General features: G+C 43.5%; 1 long non-coding RNA gene across 1 annotated transcript; it reads left to right on the top strand.

Moving 5' to 3' along the window:
• The first annotated feature begins 607 nt into the window (after nucleotides 1-607).
• On the top strand, nucleotides 608-22,890 carry LOC122237381. Its single transcript, XR_006215883.1, has 3 exons — nucleotides 608-894; nucleotides 1,256-1,561; nucleotides 22,369-22,890. It is a non-coding gene; the product is annotated as an uncharacterized LOC122237381 (long non-coding RNA).
• Nucleotides 22,891-24,045: the final 1,155 nt, after the last annotated feature.

Raw genomic sequence — 24,045 nt, 5'->3', positions numbered from 1 at the left:
TGATTTGAAAATCTATTTCAGTGTGCAGGCAAGGATGAGAAGTGCTGTCCTACTGGAATTTCTCAATTTTGGTTGACTGTGTTTTATAATATTAACGTGCTTGGAATTAAGGTTTGAAAGCTGTTGAGCCTATCTGGAAGCCCCTGATGACACAGAGAGCTGACGAGTGTCACAGTAGTCTTTCTTTTTTAACCCAATAAATATTTGCCAGTGAGGTGGTGACGTGAAACAAGGTCAGACCCAAATAATTTGAATCCGTTCTTTCTTCTCTGATGGGCCAGACATTATGGGATGCATGGTATGTCAGGTCAGCCGGACAGAAGGAAAGAGTGTCACTTTGAAAAGTATTAAGAAGCGGCAAAAGCGTCAAGGATGTGGGGCACCTGGGTGGCTCAGTCGGTTGTGTGGCCGACTTCAGCTCAGGTCATGATCTCATGGCTTGCGAGTTTGAGCCCCGCATCGAGATTTGCGCTGACAGCTTGGAGCCTGGAGCCTGCCTCAGATTCTGTGTCCCTCTCTTGCTCTGCTCCTCCCCCACTCATACTCTCTCTCTCTCTCTCAAGAATAAAAAATAAATAAAAAAAAAAAATGCCAAGGACATGGACAAGATTGTGTAACAAAGGGATCTGCCCTCCTGAGGCTCCCAAGGGCAGATGCCTGGACGGTTGATGGAGCTGCTCTTGCTGCAGAGTGTGGGCAGATAGTCTAGTCCAAGGCAAATCTCATACTTTCCAGGAGAAGCCACTGAGAATAACACCAGGACTGTGGAGGAGCAGTGCACGGTGCTGGTGAGGAAAAGGGGGATAGGCAGACCAGAAAATGAAGACCAGAACAACCCCAAGCATCTGTACCCAGCAGAGCACAAGTCCCATGGAACCAGGCCCAGGCAAACGTGTATGTTCTTAAGATACATAAATGAATGTTCATTTATTTTGAGAGAGAGAGAGTACACATGAGCATGAGTGGGGGAGGCAGAGAGAGAGAATCCCAAGCGGGCCCTGTGCTGACAGAGGGTTCAATATGAGTTGAGTTTGGGGCTCACTCCCATGAATCATGAGATATGACCTGAGCCAAAATCAAGACACTTAACTGACTAAGCCACCCAGGCACCCCTTTAAATGAAAGACTTAAAAAAGAGAATGTAAACCCAATAGTACTGATTAAAAAGCAAATTATCTACGTTGAAGAAAAAATAACGACATATTTTTTTCTTCTGACAATACGGTAAGTTTGCTTTTTCTCTTTCCCTTTACAGTAAGAATTCTCTAAACTGCCTGCAGTCTTGAGGACACCCTTCTTTTCTTCTATGTGGTGGTGAAACCGAAAATCCTAATTATTCCATGATCAGTGCTTTTGTCAAGAGGATACTGAGCTTGATGTCATCACATCGGACTGACACCAGGAATTAGTGTGATGTGGGCTTGCTGAGCTGCGCGTCAAAGCAAATTTTACATAATGAAGTAAAAGCGATCAAGTAAAAAAAATCTCATTAAATGCGTCTGTGAATTTTGAGGAAATGGAAATGACCAAAATGCACATTATGAACACCTCAATGTCACAGGTAAGTAAATTACATCTCTGTTTTAGCAATGTTGTACAGAAGATGTCCAGGATGTCTAACAAGTAAGGTCTTTTCATTTTCCTTGCTAAGAAACAGAGACTGAATAGGATAGGTTGCATGCCCGCCAAATATGCAAAGAAATAAGAAAAGTCTAGTTTGTCTTTGGATAAAGGATCAGCAATCTTCTACATCTTCTGTGATTGCATTGCAGTAGTCATAGGAGTTAAGAAAGTTGATTGAAACTCCATTTTTCGAATCGAAGTACCTGAGAGCTAGGGGGCACGTTTGTTGTTGCTGCCACGCTGCAGTGGACTAACTATAGGAAGACTAACTATAGCATGAATAACTAACTACAGGAAGACCTGACAGAATCGGTTTTGCACCCTCGGGGGCCAACACATCTGGTTCCAGAATTTCCCCCTTTTGTTAGCCCACAGGACATTTGAGCTGCACTATCTGAATCTGGAAATGTGCAATATCTGAATCCTTAAGGGAAGGATACTGTATGATAATGCCTGCTTGTTTGTGTGGTGTGCCCACCCCAGTTCAGTGGCGGCTAGTTTCCACTGAGCATTGGTGTCTTTGGGGGAGACCGAAAAGCCCCCATTTTTGATAGATTTAGAAGTACTCGCCTGTCTTATCCTGAACTTGTGAGATTCAGTCTCCGTGGGTGCTTTCGTGTCTGCGCACCGTGCGCGAGCTCACATTCCTTTCTGCGCAGTTGCTTTCCTAACCCAGTTATACGCATCCTCCTATTTGTCATTCACCTGCCTCAATCACCGGATCTGTGTTTCAGTGACGTCTATGTCATGCTGGTGTTGTTACATAATCATTCTCATTTTCATTGTCTGAACTCCTAGAAAACACAGTCATGCTACTCAAAGTGCTAAAAGTTAGACTAGTGTGGTCTCTCTAGAGAGCACAACAGTTAACCCACAGTCGAAGACAAACTGTTGGCGCACCCGGGGGGCTCCGTTGCTTGGGCGTCTGACTCTTGATTTCAGCTCAGGTCATGATCTCAAGGTTTGTGGGATTGGGCCTGGCGTCTGGCTCTGCATTGACAGTGCGAAGCCTTCTTGAGATTGATTCTTTCTCTCCCTCTCTCTCTCTCTGCCCCTCTCCACATGTGCACACGCTCTCTCTCTCTGAAAGATAAATACACATTAAAAAAAAAAAGACTATTAACACACAACTACAGTGCTCCTCAGCTGCACACATAAGTCCCATCATTCAGAGTGATGTGGCCATGCATGATTCGTTATTTTGAGTCACAAAATATAGACCAGGGGTGGGGTGGGGGTAGGGACAGCAACAGCAACTATGGAAAGTAGTCAACTTCTGAAGTTCAGTCTCCACTCAGACTTTTCTCCCAAACTCCACACTTGCAATCAACTGCCTACCCAGTGTCTCTGTTTTGATGTCTTGAAACTTCTCAGCCTTACCAAGTTCAGACCTGAGCCCCCGATGCTGCTCCTAGAACCACTCCACCTTCAGCCTTCCCTAATTCAGGTGGTTCCATTCTTCCAGCTCTTCAGGCTGGCTTGGAAGGCTCCTTGATTCCTGTTTTCTTAGCAGCCAGTGCGGTAGGAGATCCTGTTGGCCCCATCTTCAAACAGAGCCACACTTCCTGTTATCAAATCCAGCACCAGCCACTGTCACTCTCCCTGGGTTTCTGCAGCAGCTTCCTCCCTGCTCTCCCAATTTCTACTCAGCTCCCACCCCTGGGCAGGTTCTTAGTATGATGACCAGAGGGATCCCTTTGAATATGTAAGTCAGAATAGGGGCGCCTGGGTGGCTCAGTCAGTTGACCTTCTGACTTCGGCTCAGGTCATTATCTCAAGGTTTGTGAGTCTGAGCCCCACGTCGGGTTCTGTACTTTCAGCACAGAACTTCAGATCCTCTGTCCCCCCTCTCTCTGCTCCCCCACGCACGCATGCACACTCTCTCTCAAAAATAAATAAACGTTAAAAAAATTGCTTTAAAATATGTAAGTCAGAATAGATGTCACTTCTCTAAAACTGCCAAGGCACATCATGTTACTCAGAGCAAAAGCCAAAGTCCTTACACTCACCTCTAAAACCTGTGTGATCTGGGCACCCTCCTCATCATTACTTCTGACCTCATTTCCTTCCAGGTTCCCGGCCACATGGAATTCTTCCTGCTCTTTGAACACTGCAGACTTGGCCCTGCCTCAGGGACTTTGCATAATTGTTTCACTGGAAAACTTCTCCCAGATAAACATGTGACTGTCACCTCTAGGTCTTTTCTCAGATGTCACCTTCTTTCCATCCGACTTAGCATAGACACCTACCTCTTACCCTGAACTTCTTCACCCCATCGCCTCTTTTCATATAAGGCACTTATTTATTGGGCTTACTGTTTATTGTCTGTCTCGTCCACCAGAATGGGGCAAGAATTTTTGTCTCATTTGTTCCCTGGCATATTGAATGCATTTAGAATAGTGTCTACTACATAGTAGGTGCTCAATAAGTGTTTTAGAATGAATGAAGAAGGTGGTCACCATCCTCTGTTTGGATTATATCCTGGGAAGTGCGGCTGTAGTTGTCGTGAGGTACAGGGTCCCCAGAATAGTGGTGAGTGGCGGGCTGAGGTCAGGGGCCTAGTGGTCACCTGCAGCTATGTCTCGCCTCCTACCCTAAATGGTGCTAGCCAGGTTGATCAAGGTTGCAGCATTGTCTGGGGAAGAAGGTTCAGAGGAAATATAAGTATTAGAAGACAATCAGATCCCTCAAAGGTGGTCAGATAAGCGGAGTGATGGCAGAAGGTTGTGCTAGGTTGGGTGGTAGAGAATGCCCTTTGAGAAGATGACGTTTGTTTGTTTTTTAAATGTTTATTTTTGCGAGGGATGAGGAGGGGCAGAGGCAGAGGGTGGCGGGGGGAGGGGGGGGTGTGGGGCACAGAGGCTCCAAAGCAGGCTCTCCACTGGCAGCAGAGAGCCCAATGTGGGGCTCGAACTCAGGAACCCTGAGATTAAGACCTGTGCTGAAGTTGGATGCGTAACTGACTGAGCCACCCAGGTGCCCCGAGAAGATGACATCTGAGCCAAGGACTTGGTGACAGGTCCTGGGTGTGTGGGTCAAATCCTAGTTAGGAGGGGGGGGAGGCAGCAATGGGATATGGTAAGTTTATTTCTCTGCTTGACAAGTAATACTCTAGAGCTCAGAGTCCTCCATGTGACCTTCTGTACCCATTGAGCAGATGAAGGAAGAGAGAGAGCTTGAGGACCACGGGGAGAGTTTTTAGAGGCCAGCTCTAGCCGTGCTGCTGTATATCACTACTGCCATCAACCAGAACTCAGCCCTGCTTCAGCGCAAGGCATGCCGGGAAATGTGGCCTACCTGTGTGCTCCAGAGGAAAAGCGAGTGAGCACTCGGCCTCGTCTCTGCCACACTAGAGACCTTGCACAATTCGGGGCGGATACTCAGTGTGAAACACATGGAGCAAGGGGCATCCACTGGTGTGGATGGAGGAAATGTGTGGCCTAGAGCAGCCTTTCTGGAAGGGAATGTGGAACTGTCTTGCTCCATCTATCGGAATTTATGCGACAGAAACGTGCGTACAAACATGAATGTACAGGAAAGACCTTGCAGTATAGTTTTTAATAATGAATAGTTGGAAACATTGGACAAATAATGGTTTGTCTATAAAATGGGATACATATAACTTAGAAATGAAGATAGATCTCCTTATATTATCATTTGAACATATGTCTAGCGAAATGCAAATTATAATATCTCAGAATATTCATACACTAATTTTAAAAATAAGCAATACTTGCATGTGGCCCCAAATTCCAAAGGTACAAAAGGCTGTGCATTGCACAGTCTTTGCTCATGCTTTGGGTCACTGAGTTCCTGTCTTTGCAGGCACCTAGTGCTACCAGTTGCTTGTATCTCCTTGCAAAGCATCTTACACATACACCAGCAAACGCATTTATATGGGGGCACACTCCCCCATATATATGTCTGTGTATTTTTATTGCCCCCTTTTTTATACAAATGCTAACTTACTACACATGTTCTTCTGCACCTTCCTTTTATCACTTAAAGATTTAACTTGGCAACCATTCCATATCACTACATAAATAATTCTCTCGTTCTTTTTATGGCTTCATCATATTTCCATATATGGATATACAAAAGGAATTAATTTTAAAAATAAGTATTTTTACATAGAACTGTATAAAAGATATCCTCAAACTTCATAGCTCTTGCAGAAGTCAAATGACGTCTATGTGGTTATACTTTTTCCGTCCTCATCCCTGCAGCTCTGGACGGCTGACCCCTGACAAGGACTCTCTCCTTGATCAAATTTTAATCAGGTTCCTCTGGGCCTCTCTTTGACTAAATCTCAGCTTTGACCGCCCCATCCTGTGTCTGGCCTTCCCAGCCCAGTCTCAGCAAAGAATTCTACGAAGTCGGTTTAGTGAGAATCTCCTCACCTTTGACATCTACTCAAATTCCTCACGCCCTACCTTTGATTCTTGGTAAAGGCAAGAATCGTTGATGTCCCCTCTTAGTAATTTTCCATCCACCGACACTCTGTTGGCTGTACATCCCCACTTGGCCTTGGATTCAGAGTTGAGCCAGATCTTGCTCCCCGGTTGCCATATCCCTATTGCAATAGCCCGAATAAAGTCTTCCTTACTGTTTTAACAAGCATCAGATGATCTTTTCTTTAACTGCCCTACTACTTTCTTGAACCCCTTCTTCCTTTGTCTTTCTTCACACACACTCTGCAGGTCTCCTCCTCCTTCTCTGGCTGTTCCTCCTCCTTCTCCCACCCAGCCATCATGTGGTGGTATTTTTCAAGGCCTAAACCCCATCTCTTCTATTCTCTACTCTCTGCAGTGATCTCATTCATTATAGAGCATATTAAATCACTGGCTCGTAGATAGTTATCACTAGCCCAGGCCCCTGCCGTGGGCTTTCACTTGACTGCATAGACTTTTCTTTAGATTTCTTTTTTTTTTTTTTCCTCTTAGATTTCTTGACGGGAACACTCAGCCCCAAGCTGTCTTCCCAAGCTTGTAATTTCCCTCGGCCGCCACGCTCTCTTTTGCTACAGCGTCGTGGACCCTGGGCCCGGGGTGCTTTTGCTCTCGATGGCTCAGTGTGCTGAGTTAATTGCTACTCATCATTCAGACCTGAGCTCAGTCAGTCCAGAGCCCCTCAGAGTCTTCCCTGTCCCTGCCCTCTTCACAGGCCCAGATTCCACTTCTGTGTGTTTTCATAGCAATACCTAAACCTCTCATTCGTGACCTCCCTTGAAAAAGGAAACATCGGGGCGCCTGGGTGGCTCAGTCGGTTGAGTGTCCGACTTCAGCTCAGGTCACGATCTCGCGGTCCGTGAGTTCGAGCCCCACATCAGGCTCTGGGCTGATGGCTCAGAGCCTGGAGCCTGCTTCCGATTCTGTGTCTCCCTGTCTCTCTGCCTCTCCCCCATTCATGCTCTGTCTCTCTCTGTCTCAAAAATAAATAAATATTAAAAAAAAATTAAAAAAAAAAAAAGAAAAAGGAAACATCAGGCAGATCTGGGTTGAGAGGTACCATGTGAAGTGACTGTTTTGGACTCTTCAAAAACATCAGTATCATGAAAGAAAATACCCACGGAACAGTGCTTGATTAAAAGAGACTGAAGAAATATTACCCTTGTGCGGGCAGTCTCTCAAAGCCATTATTTGGACAGTTGGGGACATTTGAATAAGGACTGGATATTGGATAAAAGTATTGAAGAAATGTTAAGTGTCTTGGGTTTGATAATGATATTGAGTTAACATAGAAGAATGTCCTTCTTAGGAGATACATGTTGAAGTGTGTAGGGTTGAAGTCTCATAACTTACTGTCAAGCAGTTCAGGAAAAAAATGTGTGTTTATATATGCCTATACCTATATCTAAGTTTAGATATGTGCCTATACCTATCCTTCATATACATGTATATTTATACATAAGTACATGTAAATATACATGTTACATATAAACAGGTATCTACAGCTATATCTGTCTAGAAAGAACAAATACGGAAAAAGGCTGAGAATTGATGAATCGAGGTGAAGGGTATGCTGTACTGTCCTTGCAGCATTTTGTAGGTTTGAAATTTTCCAAAATAAAACGTTGGGGGGAAATGAATGATCACATAAAGTACAAGAAGCGTTGGAGAAGAACTTCTTGATGACTGTTGTTCAGGCCATCATCATCCTCTTTTTTTTTTTTTTTAATTTTTTTTCAGTTTATTTATTCATTTCGAGGGGGAGAAGGGCAGAGAGCGAGGGGGACAGGGAGAGGGAGAGAATCCTAAGCAGACTCGGCACTGTCAGTGTGGAGCCCAATGCGGGGCTCAAACTCACGAAATGTGAGATCATGACTTGAGCTGAAACCAAGAGTCAGACGCTTAACCGACTAGGCCACCCAGTTGCCCCTATCATACTCTTTGTTTTTAGCTACAGTCCAGAAAAATTGCTTTTTCTAAAAAAAAAAGAAAAAGAGAAAGAAAAAAAATCTAAGACACAATATAAAGTACAATCCAACTGATAACACCTTAACTTAAATGGCTCAACATCATTTCAATCCAGTAGCCTTACAAACTCTGGATAACATCATTTTCTTAATCAAATATTCCAACTCTACTTGGCCAAGTACCACTCACACATTCATCTTTCAAAAAGAAATTAAAAGGAAAAAGATTTGGTGGCATTATTGTTGCTGCCCAGTATCTTAAGCCTTGACTATATACAATTCCCCTTTTGTTCATTTTATTTTACTTATTTATTTATTTTTATTATTATGTTTATTTTGAGAGACACAGAGAGAGAGACAGAGGGAGAGAGTGAGTGGGGGAGGGGCAGAGAGAGAGGGAGACACAGAATTGGAAGCAGGCTCCAGGCTCTGAGCTGCCAGCACAGAGCCCGACGCGGGACTCAAATCCATGAGTGTGGGATCATGACCTGAGTCGAAGTCGGACGCTCTACCGACTGAGCCACCCAGGCGCCCCTCGTTTTGCTCATTTTAAAGATGAAACAAGGACTCTGTTAATCTTGTGCTAGTCTTGTCTGGGGAGGGACAATGCTTCACCCTTGCTGTGATCCCTCACACGGTTCCCATTTTCTGCATATGCAACCATTTACTCAGATGCAGATCCTGTAGCTTACATCATGTCATGTTTATGAGCTCTGCACACTGGTTGCATCCTTCAGGCTTTTAATTCCTTGCAGTTCACCCCTACAGTTTCCTGAACCATTGCGTGTGAAGAAGAGAGTTGGTTTTCTTTTTTTGTTGTGAAGGGATTACCCACTCCCCACCCCTTGACTGCCATAGCACTGAATGGAGAATTCAACCTTCTTTCCCAACAAGATAGGAAAGGGGGAAGGCATGATAATAGGAGGACAGAAATACCACGGTTTTTTTACCCACCAAATTAAAATTTTATATTTCCGCTTTTTCTGATCAGATGCCTGTCCTCTATTCAATTGCATGTATGTACCTGTGACAGATCTTAATTTAACTTTTAAGTGTTCCTTGAGAATTTGGGAATTTTATGACAGCATTTTATTAATGTCCTCTAAGTCCGAAATTTCCGTAGAGGATGTTGGTTTTTGTCTCTCATGAATTTATGGATTCACATCATGCACAGGAAAAAATTATGTGGATGTTCTTCCTCATGGGGAGATGCCTTTCCTGCCCCTGCTCCCCAGGCTGCCATGTGCATGGGGCTTTCTTAGGCATCAAGGCCACCTTGGTTTGGAGAAATGCCAGAGGTGGAAGCATCAGCTGGGCCATGCTTTCATTCTACTTGTCTACATTTGATTGAAGTCCAAGAAAATTTCAGTTCATGGAGAAGACATCTCATAATCTGTGTTCATGGAGAATAACACCAAGTGGAATCACCTTGAAACAGGCTTGTAATAGCTGCACAGAGCAACATGGCCTTCCCCCCACCCGCATTTTCACTTAAAGGGGTCAGATTTCCAGAAGAGTAAGTCTGCCTATTGTTTTTAAACCACTTTAAACTCATTGTCTTGGTAATGTCCCCAGCCCTGAAGAGAGGCTGAAAGTCTACCTCAACTTGAGCAGATAGTGACCTGGTCTCATTAACTTCCTTTGGGAGAGCTGTTCTCTTACTTCCCATTTAAACCATAGATCCTGAGGCACTGGGTGACTCAGTCCATTAAGCGTCTGACATCAGCCCAGGTCATGATCTCACAGTTCGTGAGTTTGAGCCCTGCATCAGGCTCTGTGCTGACAGCTCAGAGCTGGAGCCTGCCTCGGATTATGTGTCTCCCTCTTTCTCTGCCCCTCTCCTGCTCATGCTCTGTCTCTCAGTCTCTCAAAAATAAATAAATGTTAAAAAAAAATTCTTTTTTAATACAAAATAAACCATAGGTCTTATCCAGCATTTTCTACCTACCAGATTTGGCAAGGGGAAAAAAAAAAGAGATTAATTGCTTAGATCACAAAGCAGAGTTAGGCAGCTACCAGCTGGCCCCCAACATTCGCAACCAAGGCAAGAGTGTAACGGAGGCCCTGCACCAATACATCCAATATTTACAAAGTCAAAGTGACAAGATGCTAAATGAAATATGTCTTATCCTCCTCCCATGATAAACACATATTTACATTAACAGAATCAAAAAACATGTATAGGGTGCCTGGGTGACTCAGTCACTTAAGCATCCGACTTCAGCTCAGGTCATGATCTCATGGTTCATGAGTTCAAGCCCTTCATGGGGCTCTCGCACAGAGCCAGCTTTGGATCCTCTGTCTTCCTCTATCTCTGCTCCTCCTCAGGTCACATGTAGGTGCATGCACTTCCTCTCTCTCTTTAAAATAAATAAACATTAAAAAAAAAACACCCCAATGTATAAAGCTGTGGCTATAGACGATAAAAGTTGACAGCATATCATAGGTGACTCCATTTAACATTTACTGCTCATGTCTGGGTGATTGATGATGGTTGGAGGAATAATAAAGACAAGTAGAATTCAGATTTATTAAATATTTTGTTAAATTATTTTTTGCCTTCATTTCAGCAAAATCCCTGACTTGTTAAAATCAGGATTTTTACTGAATTTGAGAAGAAGCAAGAAACTGGGTGCTAAGTGGGTGCTTTTCACTCTTGTGAAATACATTGTTACGCAAGAACCCATGGTAGTCACAGTATCATACATTTCTGGTGGGAATGTAAATTGGTGCCACTGCTTCAGAAAACAGCCTGGCACTTCCTCAGAAAATTAAACATGGAGTTACCATATGACCCAGCAATCCCCCTCCTAAGTATATTCCACCCGAAAGAGTTTAAAACACATGTTCACACAAAAGTTTGTGCAAGAGTGTTCATAACAACATTATTCATAATAGCGCAACAGTGGGAAAAACCCAAGTATTTATCAACTGATGAATAGACAAACAGAACGAGCTATCTCTGTATGATGGAATATTATTCAGCCGTAAATAACAAGGGGTGAGGGGCGCCTGGGTGGCTCAGTCAGTTGGGCGTTCGACTTCGTCTCAGGTCATGATCTTGTGGTCCGTGAGTTCGAGCCCCGCGTCGGGCTCTGTGCTGACAGCTCAGAGCCTGGAGCCTGTTTCAGATTCTGTGTCTCCCTCTCTCTCTGACCCTCCCCTGTTCATGCTCTGTCTCTCCCTGTCTCAAAAATAAATAAACGTTAAAACAAAATTTAAATAACAAGGGGTGAAATACTGCTACATGCTACAACATGGATGAACCTTGAACACATCATGTTAAGTAACAGGAGGTGGTCACAAAGGACTATATACTGTATGATTCCATTTATATGAAATGGCCGGAGAATAGGCAAATCCAGAGACAGAAAAGTAGATTCACGGTTGCCGGGAACTAAGGTGAGGGAGGAACGGGGAGCGAATGCTCATGAGTGTAGGGTTTCTTTTTGTGTGTTTGTTTCGTTTTCCCTTTTTATTTTTATTGTTTTAAATGCTTCAAGTTTTTATTTAAATTCAAGTTAGTTAAAAGTACAGGGTTTCTTACTGGGGGTGATAAACATGTTCTGGAATTAGTTGGGATTATTGTACAACTTTGTGAATATACTATAAACCAAATTAATAGGTTGAATTTTAAAAGGTTGAATTTTATGGTGTGTGAATACTATCTCGAAAAAGATTGCTATTAAAAAAGCCCACATGGGGCGCCTGGGTGGCTCAGTCGGTTAAGCGGCCGACTTCGGCTCAGGTCACGATCTCGCGGTCCGTGAGTTCGAGCCCCGCATCAGGCTCTGTGCTGACAGCTCAGAGCCTGGAGCCTGTTTCGGATTCTGTGTCTCCCTCTCTCTGACCCTCCCCCGTTCATGCTCTGTCTCTCTCTGTCTCAAAAATAAATAAACGTTAAAAAAAAAATTAAAAAAAAAAAAGCCCACAAATTTTGGGGTGCCTGCATGGCTCAGTCGGTTAAGTGACTGACTTTGGCTCAGGTCATGATTTCGCGGTTCATGAGTTCAAGCCCCGCATCAGGCTCTGTGCTGACAGCTCAGAGCCTGGAGCCTACTTTGGATTCTGTGAGTCCCTCTCTCTCTGTCCCTCCCCTGCTCATGCTCTGTTTCTCTTTCTCAAAAATAAATGAACATTTAAAAAAAAACTCACAAATTTTAAAAAGCTAGCTCGTTCCCTCCTTCATCCATTCAGTCTGTCAGTCAGACGTTTATTGAGCATCTATAAAGTGTTAGGTAGTGTTTTAAGTGCTGGGATTACCTGTATCAGTGAACAAAACAGACAAAATTCCCGGCCCTTGTGAAGGTGATAAATTAGAAGAGAGCACAAGCAGAAAATTTTAGTTCAAGTGTTAGAAAGAGGATCTGGAAGAAGTAAAATGTTTGCAAGTAAATGTATTGCCAAAAATTGGTGGGAAATTTCATAACAGAGTCTCTGTTGAGTCTCTGTTGGGCCCAGAAAAAAACAAAAACAATCCTCCTAGCGTTCCTGACAATTATAGTCATGTTCTCAGACTTCAGAAAGCATGGGAATCTCTGGAAAGTCTGAATAAGAATGGAGATTGCCCAGAATTCTGTTTCCTTAGGCCTCTACATTTAATTACACTTTTCATTACAGAGAATTTATTTAAAAAATTTTTTTAATGTTTATTTATTTTTGAGAGAGAGACAGAATGTGAGTAGGGGACGCAAGGAGAGAGAGGGAGATGCAGAATCTGAAGCAGGCTCCAGGCTGCTCAGAGCTCAGATGCAGGGCTCGGAGCCTGATGCAGGGCTCAAACTCACAAATGGTGAGATCATGACCTGAGCTGAAGTTGGACTCTTAACCAGCTGAGCCACCCAGGCGCCCTCATTATGGAGAATTTAAAACAAATACAAAGGTAGGCTAGAATGGGGAACACCCATCCAGCCCCAGTGACAACTCTGGAAGACCAACTGCAATAAGGGCTGAAGGGCCTTTCACCAAGGTTCTCAACCTCATCACAATGGACACTTTAGGCACTATAATTCTTTGCAGGGGCGTGGGGAGGTCCCAGGCACTGTAATGTGTTTATCACCATCCTGGCATCTACCCACTAGATAACCAGTGGCATCCCAACCCTCAGTCATGGAGATCAAAAATGTCTCCAGACGTTGTCATATGTCTCCTGGATGAAAAAAATCACTCTTGGTTAAGAACCATCACTTTATTTTTAAAATTAATGTATTACTATTTTCTTGATTGAAGTATAGTTGACACACAGTGTTACATTAGTTTCAGGTGTATGACATAGTGATTCAACAGTTTTGTACATTGTGCTGTGCTCACCACAAGTGTAGCTCCCGTGTGTCACCAGGCATTGCTATTACAATACCATTGACTACATTTTCTATGCTGTACTTTTCATCCCCCTGACTTATTCCATAACTGGAAGTCTGTACCTCCCACTCCCCTTCCTCCATTTTGCCCATCCCCCCACCCCCTCAGCTCTGGCAACCATCAGTTTTTTTTCTGTACTTATGAGTTTGTTTCTGCTTTGTTTTTTTTTTTTTTTAGATTCCACATATAGGTGAAATCATATGGTATTTGTCTTTCTTTGTTTGACTTATTTCACTTAGCACAATACCCTCTACATCCATCTGTGTTGTCACAAATAGTAAGATCTCATTATTTTTTTATGGTTGAGTAACATTTCATTGTGTATAACATCTTTTTAAAAAATTTTTAATGTTTGTTTTATTTATTTTGAGAGAGAGAGCGAGCAAGCGAGCAGGAGAGAGGCAGAGAGGATCCCAAGCTGGCTCCACACTGTCAGCATAGAGCCCAATGTGGGGCTCGAACCCACAGACTGTGAGATCATGACCTGAGCCGAAATCAAGAGTCGGATGCTCAACCAACTGAACCCCCTAGGTGTCCCTATACCACATCTTATTTATTCATTCATCTCTCAGTGGACACCTAGGTTGTTTCCATATCTTTGCTACTGTAAATAATACTGCAGTAAATACAGGGTGCATATTATATCTCTTCTAATGGGTCTTTTTTGTTTTCTTTGGATAAATACCCAGTAGTGGAATTATTGGATCACATAGTATTTCTAATTATTGAGGAGCCTCCGTACTGTTTTCCACAGTGGCAACGCCAATTTAGATTCCTACCCAACATGCACAAGGGAAGAACCATTGCTTTAGATGATATTCTAAGTCATGTTTTTTCTGACTCTTGGCCTGTCCCCGTTGGATTAGCCATCGGTTCTGTTACTTAGAAAACTACTGACTCTTTGGGCTGCAGACTAAGAACAAATTGTAGTTCATGACTCAGCATACTGGACACATAGTAAGGACCCTTTCTCTGAGGATACTGATTGGAGTCAAGGTGCTGGTCCACCCTGTGTGGTCCACATTGCCTCCTGAACCCACAGTCATACTGAACATGGCACTACATCCACCATCCTACATTGGACACAAAGTTGAGGACTCTGCTTCTGATGCAGAAGCCTCCACCACATGCAAGACTTGTGACTTCTGCCAAAAATTGGCCCCTTTATTTAACAGTGAAGGAATCCACAGGACAGGGGCATTGGCTCTACCCATTCTTGATGGATTGCCTACATTGGACCTTTGACTCTCGTTTTTTTGGCTTCCAACAGTGCTTCACCATTGTTACACTTTTTTAGGTTATGATGTTGCTGGTCCAGTCTCATTAGCTGACTCTAGGCATACCATTGTGGTGTTTGAAACCAGACTATCATGTATTTGGCTTTCTGGATCATTTGCAGGTTGACAGTGGTGCACCTTTTGTAACAAAGCCTGCAAAGCCACCCAACAAGGGACTGAGAGTCCAAGTATTCAATGAATCTATATGCTCTCTATCATCCACAGGCTTCTGGTATTGTTGAGCTTTGAAACACTCTCCTCGGAAATCAACTCACAAAGATTTCAGACTCTACCTCTCTCATCTCCTCCTTGTCTAAATACCTTAGTAAGGCAGTTTGGTCACTGTGATGTTTTTGTAGTATGTCAGCTTGGCTAGACTAAACCATATTTCTGAATTCCCATAGCTCAGTGTTGGCCTCCTCTGATGGCAGATTGGATACTCATCAGTGTCATAGCATACCAGCCTTTGTGAGGGAAAAGCCATTCTGTTGAACCCAGGCATGGACTCCATTACCCACTATGGCCAAGCCATCTCATACATGGACTATTCCATGTACACTCTTCTCACTTGTACATGGGCCTATTGAGCATTGGCATCACCACCTGATTAAATTTGTGAAAATCTATCATCTGAATTTTGTGCAGGCCAAACATATAAGTTAAATGAAAATATGTTGGGGATCACCAGGTCTGCATCTTTTGAGCTTTGGATGGTGGTGGTTCTGGATGGTGGTAGCAAGAGATAGGGATTCCCCCAGGGATAGGGCATTGATTTTTGGTTGAGTATTTAAGGTAGAGGTGGGGAGGAGCAGTTCTAGAATCTTTCACTTGACCTGTCCCATCACAATAGGCTTTATTCTTTGGGTCAGGAAAGAAATGTGGGGATTTCACCAGCTGGGAAATATATCTGATGTGACTGGGGAAATAACCACAAGATTAGTTCAAGGTCTCACCTGGCCCACTGTGAGATGGACTTCAGCCAAAACTCTATCTGCCGATCTCCATAAGCTCTTTCCTTTCCATTGGATGATGGGGCACTTTGGCTTTCCAAAGATTAGGTTCAGATATGAGGCAATATCCACAATATGGCAGCTAGTGGGATGAGCACAGCTTTAAAAATGACCAGAATCTGATTCTTGGCCTCACTTTTTTCCAGTTTTTTTTTGGGGGGGGGTGGGGAGGGCAAGGGGAGGAGGAGAAGAGGCAAGGTTTTTAAGCTCTCTGAGCCTGTTTGCTTATCAGTAAGATGGAGCTAAAAATACTTATCAGATTGTTGTGAGGATATGGCAAGACCACTTACATCAAGTGTTTTAAGTGCTGCCTAGAATGTAGTCTAATGACCATGAATACCATTTACTTCTTTTTTTAAAATGTGTTTTTAAGTTTATATTTTGAGAGAGAGAGAGTGAGAGAGCCGGAGAGGTAGAGATGGAGGGAGAGAGAGAGAATCCCAAGCAGGCTCTGCACTGTCAGTATGGAGCCTGATATAGGGCTCGAACTCACCAACTGTGAGATCATAACCTGAGCTGAAATCAAGAGTCAGACACTTTAACCAACTGAGCCACCCAGGCGCCCCCATTTACTTCTTTTGGAAGGAGAGTGCAAACCTGAGTTGTTGTCATTCCTTCATCAATATTTTGATAACTTACATTCCATAGCATTTTGATTTTTCTAATTTAATTTCAAAGGTTTTACATCACTTAATTATTCATAATATTTCTTGAAAGTAGATTTGAGCTGGTACAAACCCCCCTTGAGATTTTAGATACTTAGACCCAGAGAATATAGATGATTTGCTCCTTATTTTCACACGATGAGCCATACAATTTAACTTACATTTTGAAAATACATTTGTACTCCTATCCTAGAACTTAATTTAGCAAGTTATTTCTTTTAAAAGTTGGTGAGAGTGTAAGAAATTTTGCTCCAACCAGAGCTACTAGGAGTATAAACTGGGAAAGCATGTCTGCAAGATTTAATACAACTAAGAAAAATACCAGTAACTTTAATGCAGCAGTTCATCGTCTAGAAATTCATTTATTTTGTCCTTTTTGTAACTTAAGTTACTTACATGGATCTTTCACTTTTAGCCTTTATTTTTCTCTAACATGAGCATTTAGGGCTATAATATCTAGACAGTGTTTGTGATATGGTAGCATTATCATTGTTTTTCATTTCTGCATCCTAAGTGATTTCCACTTCTTCTTTGACACATGAATATTGAGAAGTTACTTCATGAGGAGATGCCTGGCTGGCTTAGGGGGTAGAGTCTGTGACTTGATCTCAGGGTGGTGAGTTTGAGCCCCACGTTGAGCATGGAACATACTTAAAAATAAATAAAATAGAAGTTATTTCATGAATTTGCAAATATGGCGTTTTTCTACTTTTCTTTTGGTTAACACTTTCTAACTTAATTGAATTATGGTCAAGGAGTGACACCAATCCTTTGAGATTTGGTGAACAATGTTACGTGGGATCTTTTTTCGTAAAAGCTCGATGTGAAATTCAAAACAATGTGTGCTCCACAACTGTTGTTCCATTTTTGCCCCAAAGGTAATGCCTTTGGCTGCCAAGTTTAGTCAATATAGTAACATCTTGATCAAAATATTACAGAAAGTGATGTGTAAAATATCCCATGGATAGTAGCATTGTGAATTCCTGCTTGTAGTTCTGCCCATTTTTTATTTATATACAGTATTTTATGCTATTCAGTTAGGTTCACAGAAGTTTGTATTTATTTCATGTTCTGGTGAATTAAACCTTTTATCATAATGGAGTGATCCTCTTTATCTCTAGTAATGCTTTTTTGCCTTAAATTCTATTTGGTCTGATAATAACAAAGCCACATCTGCTTTCTTTTCCTTAGTTTGTCTAAATACATCCTTTTGCATTCCTTTACTATAAATCTTTTAAGTGAAAAATTTCAGTTATTTATATTATGTATATTCTATTATAATTTATATGATAATCAGTGACCCGTTTGGAATACTTTGGTCATCTTCTTTTGTGCTTTATATTTTGCCTTTTCTTCTAGTTCTATTCATCTTTGGCTTCTTTTGTACTGGTGAAATACTGTTATAGAATTCCTTTTTTTTTTCCTTTGTACAAGTGTGGGATTTCTATTTCTAGTCTAATAATTCTTACCTTAGGTATTTTGACATTCACAATTAACTTATTAAAGTCCAAAATTAGTGAATAGCTTTACCATCCTTCACATCATGCAAGGATATTTGAATACACTAGCCTCACATCCTCTCCCCCTTATTTTGTTGTTCATCTTGTTATTTTAAGCCTGGCAGACATTTTTATTATGTTTTGCACCACAAGTGTTCTTCATTCTTTCCTTCGATCTTTTTTCTGGGTTGCTTTCCATCTGTACTGCAGCTCTGTTGGAGGCAGAGCCTCTACTTTGTTGGCTTGGAATGTCTTCATTTTGCTTTCATTCTTCAAGGGTACTTTTATTGATTGTAAAATTCCAAGTTGACAGTCTGTGAAAAAAAAAGCATTAACAGGGTGGCTCAAGACCGCTATCTTTAGAAAGGACTGCTTACAAGGATGGCCTGAGGCTGGCATGTGGGTCCTTGGATTTCAGAAGTGTTCCCATCATTCCCTGACTGACAAGAATGGCTTACTGTGTCGAAACTGTACCATATGGTCTATGTTGAACATCTGCTCTCCTACTGGGAGTCTGGAATTTTGATCTGTGCTAGACAGAGGTGCCTACGTTCCCAGTTCCCAGTACAAATCTTACACCCTGAGCCTCTAATGAGCTTCCCTGATGGACAACATTTTACACATGTTGTCACAACTCTGCTGGAAGAATCAAGCATGTCCTGTGTGACTCCCCTGGGAGAGGACTCTTGGAAGCTTGCACCTGGTTTCCTTTGGACTGTGCCCCACGCACCATTTCCTTTTTTGTTGTTTGTTTTTGTTTGTTTGTTTGCTTGTTTTTTGTTTTGCTTTATGTCTTTTTACTATATGGAATGAGTCCGACTATACGAATTGCTGAACCTGAAGGAGTCCTGACACACCGTCATTTCACCTCAGAACACTGGGTATATTCCATCATTTTCTGGCTTCCGATCTTGCTGGTGAGAAGTCAGCTGAAAGTCTAGATGCTATCCTGATACTCTCAGCTCAAGCACAGTGGCTGTCATACGGTGGGAACTCAAATACTTGCCCAAAAATGGTGAAGGAAGGGATTCTACAAGAAGAGGCCTTAGAATGTTAAATACCCAGAGACATTCCTGCTCATCATAACTTGTGACCCAGGCTGCCTGAAGGATTACTCGGGCCTGGAATTGAGCAAGAAACTCTCTCCAGGAAGAAAGATTCTTTACAACACATAAATAGGGGCACCTGGGTGGCTGAGTCGGTTAAGCGTCCAACTTTGGCTCACGTCATGATCTCATGGTTCGTGAGTCTAAGCCCCGTGTCGTGCTCTGTGCTGACAGCTCAGAGCCTGGAGCTGCTTCGGATTCTGTGTCTCCCTCTCCCTCTGCTCCTCCCTGCTTGTGCTCTGTCTCTCTGCCTCTCAAAAATAAACAGTGAAAAAAAAATTCTTTTTAAATACAATACATCAATACATATATACATACAAAAAATTATTTTAGAGGAACTTGGGCAGCTCTGAGGCACCTGTGGGGTCTGCTGGACTCACAGGTCAATTGTGGGAGGCACAGGCTGAGAGCCTTAGAGGCTGAGGGTCAAGGATTCCTAAGATACCTGTGATGCAGCGAGTGGAGTTTAAGGGCCAACAGGTGGAAGAAGTTGGAGGTCCCTGCTTAGTTTTAGGTGAGAAAGAGCAAGTCTCTTGTTTGGAATGGCTGGGAAGGAAGGTACAATAAATGCAAAATCTGCAGGACAGGGTCAAAAAGTGGGCCAAGTCGGTCTTGGAGAGAGGCTAGGAGGCTTGTGGAAGTAACCCCTTTCATTGCTTCCAAGGTCTCTTGCCCCAGTCCATCCTGAGGGAGGAAAGGAGTACCAGAAATGAGTACAGATTCCCAGAGCTTGTGTTCCAAAAGGGAGCTCAACATTATGTTGCATATGACTGCAATTCTCTGTAAACACTTTTAGTTGGTCTACTCCTGCTCTTCACCCTGCAAGATTTTTTTTTTTAACCTAACCCAGACTTGCTCTCAGGGGTCCTAATTCCACCCCAAGGCATTTTTGACAACAACCAGAGGTTGGGAGAGTTACACCCTGGGGCAAGATAGTAAATGGCCCCTGATCGGGATGCAAAACAGCCATTTGCCAGATCAGACTGCGTACTGCATTCCTGATAGCCTGTTAAGCTCAACCAAGAAACATCTTCTGGACACCTCTCAGGCAAAGCCGTGATAACCAACCACTGGGGCTACCCTTTGGTTGTGTTCACAGTTGTCTACTTGCCTTCTGCTAGGATAATCTGGTTTGTGCAGGAACCAGATGTGATTTAAAAGGGTATGATAGGCACCTCCACCTGCACATTCTTTCATCTTTATGGGTGACGCTAATTTGTTAGGCCAATCCCCCCTGGGATGGAATATGGTTTTTGACATACTATTTTGGTCAGGGGAGGCAGTTTCGGAGGCTTCCACTTGACTTTTCCCCCACAGTGGTTTTTCCCCACAGGCTGAGGACCATATGGGGTTATTCTGATTGGGAAACATGTCCATTCCAGTGATCTATTTGTGGATCAGGGAAATGAGCATCCGGTGGATCTATGGGCACAGTGGGTCCACTATGACTTGGCCTGGCCCAGGATGCCATGTATGAGCTGGGCTCCATAATGATGATACTTCACGTCTCTGCTTCTCAGTGTTAACTCATCCTGTGTCCGACAGGCCTTGAAATATCTGGTTATTCTCCTTTCTTCTGAGGTCCCTTTAGAGGTCCATTTGGAGAGGGACCATCACTACCATATACATTTGCCATGACATTGTAGGATCCTTCCTTATGCAGCTCAGCCTCCCTTCAGTCAGAGGTCTGATGGGCAACTGATCATCATTTTTTACTGGGATGGCTGCCTTGAGCCTTTATCATCCATCTGATTCCCTTTAGTTGTATAAATTAAGCTATATCTTGCCCCCTAGGAATACTATGTTCTAATACCATCTCCATAATTCTCTATGGGAACAGACTCCTCTGGCTGCTGTGAATTACAACTGTTCTTGTCATGTATTATAGTAATCTTACCCACCTTGCGGCTGGCAGTGGCGTGCCATCACTGGCCTCTATTATTTTGAGATTCTGTTATCCTCATCAGAATTAGAAGCGTACTTCTTTCTGCACGGGCATCTCCCATCAGCCCTGGCCTAGAGAGGAGCAGCCACTGGACTTTTTACCCATGCTGGTGGCCATATTCACTAGCACATTCCTTATCACTTGGGAAAAATAGAATGTTCTTCAGGTCCTCCTGTGGACCACAGCCACCTGGTGGGTTTTCTGTCCTCAGTAGCCTGTCTACACCAGCATGCCCACTTCTCTGAGTCTTTTGATCCCTTCAGCCACTATTTGCCATGGCAGTGCTGGCAGTTCTGTTTCATTTAGTGCAAGCCATTGCTTTTTCTAAGCTTCCATGAGCCAACCAAGTAGAGCATAAATACCACTGCCTGCTCCTTGCCAGGGTGTTACATCCTGTACCACATAGCAGTGCTCCCAATTCAATCCACTCTCCTTCATCCAACTTCATGGTTTGCCTCCTTTGATGCAACACAAGGAGAATCCAGTCCCATGTCAATTCTCCAACTCCTGCTGGACTCACTGGCCATGTCCTGCAGTTCCACTGGTGTTCGATTCCTTCTCCCACTTGTTAGGCCTGCTGTCTTCCCGCTATGGCCAAGAGGACTGCAGTGTGGTTGCTCCAGCTGGGAGGGATCAAGACAAGGTAAGGCCTGGCTGACGGGTTTAGCGGGCAAAGAAACAATGAGCTACTTTTTCAGATTGGGCACTTTATTACTTATATAGAGAGTGAAAGTGTGAGCAGTCAGAAGTGCCAGATCCCTATGGCCCTTGTGCAGGGTGACAGCAAAACAAAAGAGGCCAGATGACAGCAATGTGGATGATGGATGGCACCGTGCCAGACTGCGGCTAAGGATGCGCGATGTGGCAAGAGCGGTGGTAGGCAGAATTTGAAGGTGGCCTCCAAGATTCCCACCCCCTGCCGTAATGTCCTGTCTAATCCTCACCCCTTGAATGTTGGTGCCAACTCTATAAACTATAGCCAGCATTTTATAGTCTGTGGTGGTCCTCATAGGAGGGTGAGACCTAAAGTCCCATGCCTCTCTGGAACCAGGAAGGCAGATGATAAACTGTCTCATGACAGCTCCTCAGAAGACTGCCTATCTTGTCATAGTTTAGGGGGTTAGAAGGTGTTCCTCCACGACATGCATCAGACTTCAGTTTAGCCTTGCCTACGTGGGCTATGTGGAGACATGCAAGGTTGCCGGGGCACTATAGTGGAGATGTTTTACCTCACCACCTCTGGACCTCCATATATCATGGCTAAGAATTCTTTTTAGGGGCTCTTGGCTGGCTCAGTCAGGGAGCATGCAACTCTTGATCTTGGGGTTCTGAGTTTGAGCCCCACACTGGGTGTAGAGGTTACTTAAAAAACAAAATGAAAAAAAGAGAAATATAAACCACGCCATCAAATACTATAGTTAGTTGTACTGATAAGAGCTTAGACCAAATCCTTTTTCCTTACTTTAGGCAACAATGAATGAGAATGGCCACCTCCGTAACTCCTCGTAGGACAACCAGGCTGACTTACAAGAAGATGGATGGCAACCAGTCTTCCCTTCCAGGCCCAGGCCAATTTAACATGTCATTAATTTCAGTGCCAGAAGAGGTGTTGGTTATTACACATACCCTGACTTGACTGGTCAGCAGAAAATCCAGGCAATGTGATCATCCATCACCACTGACACTGGATAGTTCGGACTGTTTATGAGTGGCAGGTGATTATATACCTGATATTAACTGTGAACAGTACTATTCACTTGGGGCAAAGGTATATTAGCTATCGTAGCCCAGCCCAACCTCAATACTGTGTCCTGCCCATGGTTACTTAGATTCTGCTAATAGAAGGTTTGAGTCATCTCAGCAGCAGCATTTTACTTATGTGAGGTCAAGGTCTAATTTTTGCAAGACCGGGGTGTTGGGAGGGGCACCTAGGTGACAGGTTGGGTGTCCTCCAGCTCAGGTCATGATCTCATGGTTCGAGAGCTCAAACCCCACATCAGGCTCTCTGCTGTCAGTGCAAAGCCCACTTCAGAACCTCTGTCCCCCTCTCTCTGCCCCTTTCCCTTGCTCTCTCCAAAAAATAATAAATAAATGTAAAAAAAAAAAAAAAAAGACTGGGGGTTGGGATTAGCCGTGTAAAGGAAATTTAAGTACCAGAAAGAACCTATAAGAAAGAATACTTTCTAGAAGAATACTTCCAAAGTGTTCAAAGAAGGAACTCTCAAGCATCTATCAGCAGGGTCAAGAGGGTGAGACAGATTCAGCAATCCAAGGGAAGTGTGTGTGTGTGTATTTAGGTGGAAGAGGGAGATCAGCAATAATAAGATAAGCCTAAGTAGAACCATAAGTGTCCTGAAAATTAATTTTTTTGATGTGTTGGGCAAAGATTCTCTGCTTTTAAAGTCCTTAACTTAAGGTGTCCACTAGAATGGGTGTCCTGCAGTTAGGGCACAGGCAGTGGGGACTATGTGGTACAAAGGTTACTCCAAGATGACAGAACAAGCCAGGTGTTCTGCGGGCAGGAACCAAGAGGTCTAAGGTATTCCTTCCCACCAGCCCAGGTGGTTGCTCTCCTTTCATGGTCACATGATTGGTATATCCAGTTCCTGCAATCCATTGGCTACTGTCCATGAATCAATAAAGATATAGCAAGGTACATTTTGGAGGGTTTATTCAGGACAAGCACGCCTGATTCCAACTCTGTTCACTGGGAAGAGTTCTCTTTTTCGTGCAAAGTTTTAAACAGTTGTTTTCTGTGGCTGCACAGCTGCAGGGGCCAAGCACATTCCACTGGTCTTTAACTTGGCTGATCCATCTGTGAACCAGGCCCAGGCATCCTCAGAGACCTTGGTGGACTAGTGCCCCCAAGAAGCTGGAGGCGCTGGCCCAAACTTTCCTTCTGGGGTTGCCGCATCTGGGGATGTCTGGCCACATTTTTATGCAGCAACCTGACTCCTTTGATGCCTGGAGGCTCTAGTCAGCAGAGCAGTTAGTCACTGACTTTTATAGTTTCAAAGGCTTACTGGGACTAACTGGTCAGAGGGGGAGGGCAGGGCGGACAGCCCACAGGAAGGTGGTCAGAAGCTCTCCTGCCTGTGTCAGCTCTTCCATCAGTGCGGTGGTCTCTTCCCCATGTCCTGCACT

Source organism: Panthera tigris, chromosome A3 (assembly GCF_018350195.1).
Source record: "Panthera tigris isolate Pti1 chromosome A3, P.tigris_Pti1_mat1.1, whole genome shotgun sequence".
NCBI lineage: Eukaryota > Metazoa > Chordata > Mammalia > Carnivora > Felidae > Panthera > Panthera tigris.
Note: the sequence above shows the minus strand (reverse complement) of the source record. Positions and strands in the feature narration are given on the sequence as shown.